At 34.5% G+C, this 9822-nt stretch overlaps 1 long non-coding RNA gene across 5 annotated transcripts; it reads left to right on the forward strand.

Annotated features, from left to right (window-relative positions):
* The first annotated feature begins 616 nt into the window (after window positions 1-616).
* Window positions 617-5474, forward strand: LOC109013559. Of its 5 annotated transcripts, none has more exons than XR_001999595.2 (5): window positions 617-781; window positions 927-994; window positions 3028-3308; window positions 3408-3499; window positions 5296-5474. It is a non-coding gene; the product is annotated as an uncharacterized LOC109013559 (long non-coding RNA). The 5 variants fall into 5 exon arrangements; XR_001999596.2 differs by having other exon boundaries at window positions 883-994; window positions 5296-5455; XR_001999598.2 differs by having other exon boundaries at window positions 883-994; window positions 3106-3308; window positions 5296-5455.
* Window positions 5475-9822: the final 4348 nt, after the last annotated feature.

The raw sequence follows: 9822 nt of genomic DNA on the forward strand, positions 1-9822 counted from the left end.
CTCTGCGGTTTGTTTTCTTTTCCTTTTCTTTTCCATCACATACTCAGACTCTCACTCACCCACGACGCCACTCGTTCGATTCACTACCAGATGATCAGTCATCCTCCAAACTCTCTCTCTTGCTCCTGTTTTTCTCTGTAAGTTCTCACCACCCAAAGATCCAGTCACGGCTCAAGCCCTTCTCGGTTGGTCTCACTGCCATGAAACACAGGATTGTTTTTCCTCCCATGCAAACCGTGTAATGAAGCCCTTCCCATCCAGAAAACACCGTAAACTGCACCCTCACGAGCTCCCCTCAACCCACGGCCTCAACCCATGCATGGCAACACCTCGTTGGCCATCGTGTGAAAGCAGCCCAGCCGAGGTCATGCCAAGGAGAAGCACGGTTTCACAACCAGTGCCTGCGGGTCCTGATCTCCAACGAGCGCAGGTGCAACATTGGTGTCGCCGTTATCCCCAACCATAAAGACACCGTGAAATGTCGAGAAACGCCGTGTAATAACCGGGCTAAGGCCCAGCCCTTGTTATGGTCAAGATGCACGAAACCCAGCCCATGATTTTGTTGAGTGAGGAACGGCGTCGTTTTGGGGAGGGATTAATTTCCCTTCTTGCTTTGCACTGTTTATCTCCTTCCGCTGGTTTCCTCTGCAATTTTTCCCACGATTTCTTTTCCCTTTCCGTGCAACTGCATCCCACATACCCACGATTTATTTTCGGTTCCACACAGACTTGCGGTTCATCCTTCCGGCTCCGTGGGTTTCGTTTTTCTGATTCTTCGAAGGTTAGCTATCATCCTCTCTCTCGCCCTCAGTTTTCCTCTTCCTGTTTTCACAGCAATTTATGAGTTTTTCTCCTCCTTCCGTGGCTTCTTTGTGCTCTTAGACGACTTTGTAAAGTTTCTTCCTTTGGGTTTCGGATTAGTGCAGAGTTTTCGTGGTCTCGCAAACTGCCTCCATTGAAGCTCTTCACTGAAGGATTTTTCCTTCTATTTTCGGTAACTCCTGCCCACCATTAAATTCTTAGTCTCTTAAATTTTTTTTTTTTGTTGTTACACATCCCTTAAATCATTTTATCTCTTCCTTCGGTTTGTCTATCGCGCACACACACACTGTTTGGTTGGCCAAGCATCACTTTTAGATGGTATTTTCCTCTTTGCGAAGACCTTTAAGCATTTTTCAATAGAATATTTTTTTTTGACATTTTATTTTTTAGTTGATGTTTTAATTGTTGGAGCAGTAGAGTGTGTTGGGATTTTGGATGTTGAGGAGTATAATTTTTGGGTGTTTCGTGAATCGGTTTTGAAGTATTAATTGAGACTTTTTGGTTTAAAATGATAGGTGTTTTGGAACTAGTTGTATTGAACTTTTGTGCAAGTTTTGAATTGTTGAATGATTAGAGTATTGATGTGTACACTGAAATTGTTTTATTCGAATGGTGGAAGTGAAGTTTGGGTTAGATTATGTTTTAATTATTGGAGTTGCTGTGGTTGGTTTTGGAAATGATTATAGTCGGTTGGTATTAATAGAAGGTTTTGGCTGTTTTGGGGTTTCAATTGCGAATGGTTTGAAGAGAGAGTTGTTCGGATTTAATTGTTAGATAGTTATGGAGCTGTGAAGGGACTGTTTTGATTTTTTTTATTCATTAAATAGCAGGCTACTAGATTGGTTATTAAATGTTGGATATATGTTCTTTTTGTTTAGGTGGTGTTACTATTAGAGTTTCGGCTCAAGGTGTTGATAATTCGAAGAAGTCAAGTAAGCGGGGTTCATATACTAGTTTTGCATAAGAGAAATAAAATGAGGTTGACTTTGAAAATAAACGTGTTTGTTTTTGAAAAGAAATGATCTGAAAACAACCTCAGATGTTTATTCTGCATACGCATAAATTCATTATAAGAGAAAGTGTTTTCTGTCATGACTGGTGTAGACATGAGCTAGTTTTGTACACTTTGTTTCTGAACTAAGTAAAAGAGCGAATAAGAAATTCTAAAAGTTTTGTTATGAACAAATGAGAATATTTTGTTTATGTTTATCTCAAACATGTGAAATGATCTGAAGCTTTTCAGTGTTTTGTTTAGACATGATGTATCGTCTGAAAATTTTGGCATGAAGTTCTGATTCTGTATATGTTTGTAACCGGATTTTCGATGAAATCCGTTCTGTTTCTGTTAAGGCCCAGCCACGGGTATAATGGTGGTTTATAACCCTACCACGGGGGTGAAACATGGTATACGGCCCAGCCACGGGTATAATGGTGGTTTATAACCCTACCACGGGGGTGAAACATGGAAAATGGCCCAGCCACGGGTATAATGGTGGTTTATAACCCTACCACGGGGGTGAAACATGGAATATGGCCCAGCCACGGGTATAATGGTGGTTTATAACCCTACCACGGGGGTTAAACATGGTATTGTCCCGATGTGTTTATTAAACGATGATATGATTATAAGGTGTCAGTTTAGAAATGTCAACGGATTCTCTTTTTGGAATAAGTTTATTTTTCTGAAAACTTCGCTCTAATGTTTTTGTACAAGTTTTGTTTCTGTATTCTGAAAGTAAATGTTTTGTTCGGTTTATCAAATGTTATAAATGCTCATGTTTACATGCTAGTATATGCTCTCTGCTTGCTGAGTTGATAACTCACCCCGTTAATCTTCATAATATTTCAGATGATATCGATGGCTCAGCTGAAGATCATTATTAGAGTCTAAGGAGAAGATTAGCATTGATTTGTTGTTGGGTATCTCATGATATTAGTGTTGGTGTTGGAGGTTAATTATCTTTCTTAAGTTTGCTTCAATGGATTTAGACGGTTTATGGAGACTATGTTAATATTTTATTATTTCTAGTTGTTATTTGAGACATGAAGAAAAGTTGATTTTATTTGGGTTGTTGGATTGAATATTGGATAAATGAGTTTATTTGATTTATTTAATTGAAGTATTTACGTTCGATTTGAGGTTTGAGAAAATGGATATATTCTTGAATTTGGAAGTACTCTAGCCTTGTTAGAGTTGATTATCAGGTGTTATGAGTTAACTCTCCAGACCCTCGGGGTCGGAGTGTTACACGCCGCCACGCTGACCTGCATCTCCATGACCAGCCACCGTTTAGCTTGGACGTGAAGCACTCTGTTTTTATACACCGAAACAAAGTGATTGTTTTGCCCACCGTGAGCTGCCAAGCCACCCTCACTCCTCGCCTCAGCCATGAGCCACCCAGTTGCACCACCTCGCCGGAATCAACATCAGGAAGCGACGCTAGAAGCCTACCACCAGCCCTTATCCGTCGCACTTTTCTCTCCTGGTAGGCCCGAGTTTCTCTTTGTTTCTCTCTCCCTCATGGTTGACCTCCCTCTATGTATCTCTCTCTCTCTCTCTCTCTCACACACTCTCTTTCTCTCAGTGTGCCGTTGTTGGGACAGCCACCTCCCACTGCAACCCAACTCTGCCTCGACCCCTTTCCCCATGGTGCCACTGCCTCTTAGTTTTCCTTGGGTAAGTGCTGCTGCTACACGTGGTCCTCTATTTTGTGGTAGTTACTTAAAAAGGAAATTTTTGTGTCTTGGTTAACCTAATAGATGAGATGTACTATTACCATTTTGCCCCTTAGTATGAGGTCTCCAGATTTATTATTTTTGGATGTTTAGGTTAATGGATTTATATTTTAATGAATTGATTATGTGAAATCATGAGTTTTATATTACGTGCATGTTATATTTTTATTTGGATGTAGACGTATGGATTTATTGTTGTAAGTCAGTACACTGATGCTTTTAACAGAGTAATTATAAGTTGATCATGTTTTAGTTTTATATATTAAACTCACTTTTTATGAGTTTATTTTAAAATAAAGATTAAATAAATATTTAAATATATTATTAGTATTAATATATATATTTTTTCGAAGTACATAGTAGTGCAAGGTTTTTATTTTGAACCCTTTAAAGAGAAACTAATTAGTCTACTTTTATTAAATGAAATATTTGCTCTCATACTTTAATCAATTTTGTTTTATTGAGTCTTTAAACTAGAAATGTATTTTATGGCATAATTGTATATATTATTAATATTATTATGCAATTTTAGAAATATTCTGAGTTTAATAGGTATGTGGATAATGAGGACTTAGGGAAGTGATGGTATTTTGGAATTAAGAGAAATTTTAGGTTTTTGAGGAATTAAAATAGGTACTTCATTTGTAATATGAGATTGTCTGTTCATTGGAGATTCATTTAAGTTAAATAAAATTTTATAGGTGACGATTGACAATTATTTAGTACTGTTGTGGAGAAATTCTGGAAAGTTAAGAAGCTCAGGTAAGCGGGGTTCATATACTAGTTTTGCATAAAAAAAAATGAAATGAGGTTGACTTTGAAAATAAGCATGTTTGTTTTTGAAAAGAAATCTGAAAACGACCTCAGATGTTTATTCTGCATATGTATAAATTCCATATAAGGGAAAGTATTTTCTGTTATGACTGGTGTAGACATGAGCTAATTTTGTGCATTCTGTTTCTGAACTATGCAAACAGAGCGAATATGAATATCTAAAAGTTTTTACTATGAATAAATGAAGATGTTTTGGATTCTGTTTAGTTTGAACATGTGAAATGATTTGAGGCGATTCGGTATTTTGTTTTGATATGATGTGTCATCTGAAAACCTTAGCATGGAGTTCTGATTCTGTATATGAATGTGATTTGATTCCGATGATGTTCCGTTCTGTTTCTGTTAAGGCCCAGCCATGGGTATAATGGTGGTTTATAACCCTACCACGGGGTGAAACATGGTCTACGGTCCAGCCACGGGTATAATGGTGGTTTATAACCCTACCACGGGGGTGAAACATGGTATACGGCCCAGCCACGGATATAATGGTGGTTTATAACCCTACCATGGGTGTGAAACATGGTATATGGCCCAACCATGGGTATAATGGTGGTTTATAACCCTACCACGGTGGTTAAACATGGTATTTGTCCCGATGTGATGCTATGAGATGATATGAATATGATGTTTTAGTTTAGATATGCCAATAGAATAAGTTATCTTTCTGGAAATTTCGCTCTGATATTTTGGGAATAAGTTATCTTTCTGGAAATTTTGCTCTGATATTTTGTACCAAGTTTTGTTTATGCATTTTGAAAGTAAATATGTTGTTTCTGCATTCTGAAAGTAAATGTTTTGTTTTGCTTGCTGAACTTTATAAATGCTCGTATTTACATGCTAGTATATGCTCTCTGCTTATTGAGTTGTTGATAACTCACTCCTTATCTCCACAATATTTTTCAGATATTTTGATGGTTCAGCTGAGGATCAAGATTATGAGGCATTGGGTGAGATGGTTTAAGTATAGTGGTTTAAGCGTAGGAAGTTTTTGTGAATATTGTCGATTTTTTTTAAGAAATTTTATTGTGTTATGATGACTTGGCATTTTGGAAAATTGGATATATTGAGGAAATTAGATTGAATCGAATTTTCTATATGATATTGGAAATTTGGAGTTTTTTTTTTTTTTGAAAGGTGAGTTTAAGTGTTAGAAAGTAACTCTCCTACCCGTGCAGGACTGGGGCGTTACACTACAAAACTTATGAATACTTTAAATCCTCCTCATTCGTCTGAACTTGGGTAGTGAAGATTAATCAAAATGTTGTAAAAATTTGTAACGCTTACTTTGCGAGCTTGGCTCCTCTGGGTGTGTGGAAGCTGTTGATGAGGTATGCAATGGCGGTCCCACTTGGGTAGGTTAACTTGTACTTTAGGATCATCATATGCGAGACATCAATTTTCAAAGCCTAATATACATATATGTATACATATCTCTTTCTGTTGATCAACCATGCATACAATATATCCAAAAATAAGAAAATTCAACATTCTCTCTATTTCACAAGGGAAATCATTGGAATTAGAATATTATATTATTGTCTTGAGAACATTAACCAATTAATCTTATCATTATTAATCACCAAAATGTCTTAATTTATTTTCTAACCTTTCTTAGGGGCACAATCAAGAAAAAGCCAACAAAGTCACAGAAAGGAGGAATCTAATCATCCAACCAACAGATAGATGCTTGACGTTTCTTGGTGTGTTCGCTCCATCGACATTGGTAGCTATAAATGGACTCATACCGAGCAAATAACTTGCAATTCCACCTAATAATTATCATGTATATACAACCAAAAACTTATTAACAACCAATTAAGCAAGCATGCATATATAGATTATATGTATAGATATATAGATAGTTAATTAATTTCCAAATTATTAACAAGTAATAATGATTACTTGCATGCATATATGGTTAATCAACAAACAAACAAACAAAAAGAAAGAAAGCACAACACATATTTGGAAGAGGAACATGATGCATACTGTTGAACGCGATTCCAGAGGAAGCAACAACGCATGTTTGGATGACCGTATTTTCTTGCATAGTGAATGGTTGCTTCAAGAGGCCAAATTTACCGATCATGGCCATGTAGGCCTTCACCACGGTGAAACCCAACAATCCAGCCACCACATTAAGCGAAGGTATCACACCTGTTGCTAGGTTAAGCTTGCACACAATCACATTAAAGATAACGCTCAGCGCAAAGCTTGTTGCCATTGACCTTATTGTTATCTACTTTGTCCATGGTGGCACCTTTGTGTCGTTGATTAATGCTTCCTCTTCCACCACTCTTCCATCATGATCAAGTTCTGATCTCTTCCTCATATTCTCTTCTTCATCAAACTCATAATCTTTTCTTTCTGATCTCTCATTGCCTATAGGGTTCCTACTAGCCATTGCATGCAGTTCTTGATTGATCTTAGCCTCTACTCTCTCTCTCTCTCTCTCTAAGTGTGTGTGTTTTGAGAGTCTTTGGCTTCCCTTTGCGTTCTTGTTGCTCTTGAATTACTCTAAAGACTGATTCTTATTGGAGTTCCCTATAAAAAGGAATAAACAATTGGATCAAGATATATATGAATCTATAGACTATATATGTAGGTACAACTCAATAGCAGAATGAATAAATGAGACTCTCGAAAAATCTTAATTAGAGAATCTGTTTCAATTGGAAATTTTAATTTTGTTGTAGGAATCATGATTTTATCAAACTTCAAAAGATTTTTTGTATCCAATAATTTTCTCTATACCTGATTCAATATATGGGCGTGATAAGGCCGTCTCTAATGTGCAATGCAACATCTATAATTTTCTTGAAGTTAAAGACAAAAGACAATATACCTTTCATATTTATTAGAAATATTTGCGGACAAAATATTTTGTATCCAATAATTTTTTCTATACCTAATTCAATATATGGGCGTCATAAGGCCGTCTCTAATGTGCAATGCCACATCTATAATTTTTTTGAACTCAAAGACAAAAGACAAAAGACAATATACCTTTCATATTTATCAGAAATATTTGTGGACAAGATATTTTTTATCCAATAATTTTCTCTATACCTGATTCAATATATGGGCGTGATAAGGCTGTCTCTAATGTGCAATGCCACATCTATAATTTTTTTGAAGTTAAAGACAAAATACAAAAGACAATATACCTTTCATATTTATCAGAAATATTTGTGCACAAGATTTTTTTTATCCAATAATTTTCTCTATACCTGATTCAATATATGGGCATGATAAGACCATCTCTAATGTGCAATGCCACATCTATAATTTTTTTGAAGTCGAAGACAAAAGAAAATATACCTTTTATATTTATCAGAATCATTTCTGGACATATTTTTTATCCAATAATTTTCTCTATACCTAATTCAATATATAGGGGTGATAAGGCCGTCTCTAATGTGCAATGCCACATCTATAATTTTTTTTGAATTCAAAGACAAAAGACAAAAGACAATATACCTTTCATATTTATAAGAAATATTTGTGGACAAGATATTTTTTATCCAATAATTTTCTCCATACCTGATTCAATATTTTGGCGTGATAAGGCTGTCTCTAATGTGCAATGCCACATCTATAACTTTTTTGAAGTTAAAGACAAAATACAAAAGACAATATACCTTTCATATTTATCAGAAATATTTGTGCACAAGATTTTATTTATCCAATAATTTTCTCTATAACAGATTCAATATATGGGCATGATATGACCGTCTCTAATGTGCAATGCCATATCTATAATTTTTTTGAAGTTAAAGACAAAATACAAAAGACAATATACCTTTCATATTTATCAGAAATATTTCTGGACAAGATATTTTTTATTCAATAATTTTCTCTATACTTGATTCAATATATGGGCGTGATAAGGTCGTCTTTAATGTGCAATGCCACATCTATAATTTTTTTGAAGTCAAAGACAAATGACAAAAGACAATATACCTTTCATATTTATCATAAATATTTGAGGACAAGATATTTTTTATCCAATAATTTTCTCTATACCTGATTCAATATATGGGCGTGATAAGGCTGTCTCTAATGTGCAATGCCACATCTATAATTTTTTTGAAGTGAAAGACAAAAGACAAAAGACAATATACATTTCATATTTATCAGAAATATTTGCGGACAAGATATTTTTTATCTAATAATTTTCTCTATACCTGATTCAATATATGGGCGTGATAAGGCCGTCTCTAATGTGCAATGCCACATCTATTTTTGAAGTTAAAGACAAAATACAAAATACAATGTACATTTCATATTTATCAGAAATATTTGTGCACAAGATTTTTTTTATCCAATAATTTTCTCTATACGTGATTCAATATATGGGTGTGATAAGGCCGTCTCTAATGTGCAATGACACATCTATAATTTTTTTGAAGTCAAAGACAAAGATAATATACATTTCATATTTATCAGAAACATTTATGGACAAGATAATTTTTATCCAATACTTATCTCTATACCAAATTCAATATATGGGCGTGATAAGGCCGTCTCTAATGTGCAATGCCACATCTATAATTTTTTTTAAGTCAAAGACACGACAAACGACAATATACCATTCATATTTATCATAAATTTTTGTGGACAAGATATTTTTTATCTAACAATTTTCTCTATACCTGATTCAATATATGGGCGTGATAAGGTCGTCTCTAATGTGCAATGTCACGTCTATAATTTTTTTGAAGTCAATTACGAAAGACAAAAGACAGAAGACAATATACATTTCATATTTATTAGAAATAAATTGGACAAGATATTTTTTATCTAATAATTTTCTCTCTACTTGATTCAATATATGAGCATGATAAGGCCGTCTCTAATGTGCAATGCCACATCTATAATTTTTTTGAAGTCAAAGACAAAAGGCAAAAGACAATATACCTTTCATTTTTATCATAAATATTTGTGGACAAGATATTTTTAATCCAATAATTTTCTCTATACCTGATTCAATATATGGGCGTGATAAGGCCGTCTCTAATGTGCAATGCCACATCTATAATTTTTTTTAAGTCAAAGACCCGACAAACGACAATATACCATTCGTATTTATCATAAATTTTTGTGGACAAGATATTTTTTATCTAATAATTTTCTCTATACCTGATTCAATATATGGGCATGATAAGGTCGTCTCTAATGTGCAATGTCACATCTATAATTTTTTTGAAGTCAATTACAAAAGACAAGAAAAAAGACAATATACATTTCATATTTATTAGAAATAAATTGGACAAGATATTTTTTATCTAATAATTTTCTCTCTACTTGATTCAATATATGAGCATGATAAGGCCGTCTCTAATGTGCAATGCCACATCTATAATTTTTTTGAAGTCAAAGACAAAAGGCAAAAGACAATATACCTTTCATTTTTATCATAAATATTTG

This window comes from Juglans regia, chromosome 13 (assembly GCF_001411555.2).
Source record: "Juglans regia cultivar Chandler chromosome 13, Walnut 2.0, whole genome shotgun sequence".
NCBI lineage: Eukaryota > Viridiplantae > Streptophyta > Magnoliopsida > Fagales > Juglandaceae > Juglans > Juglans regia.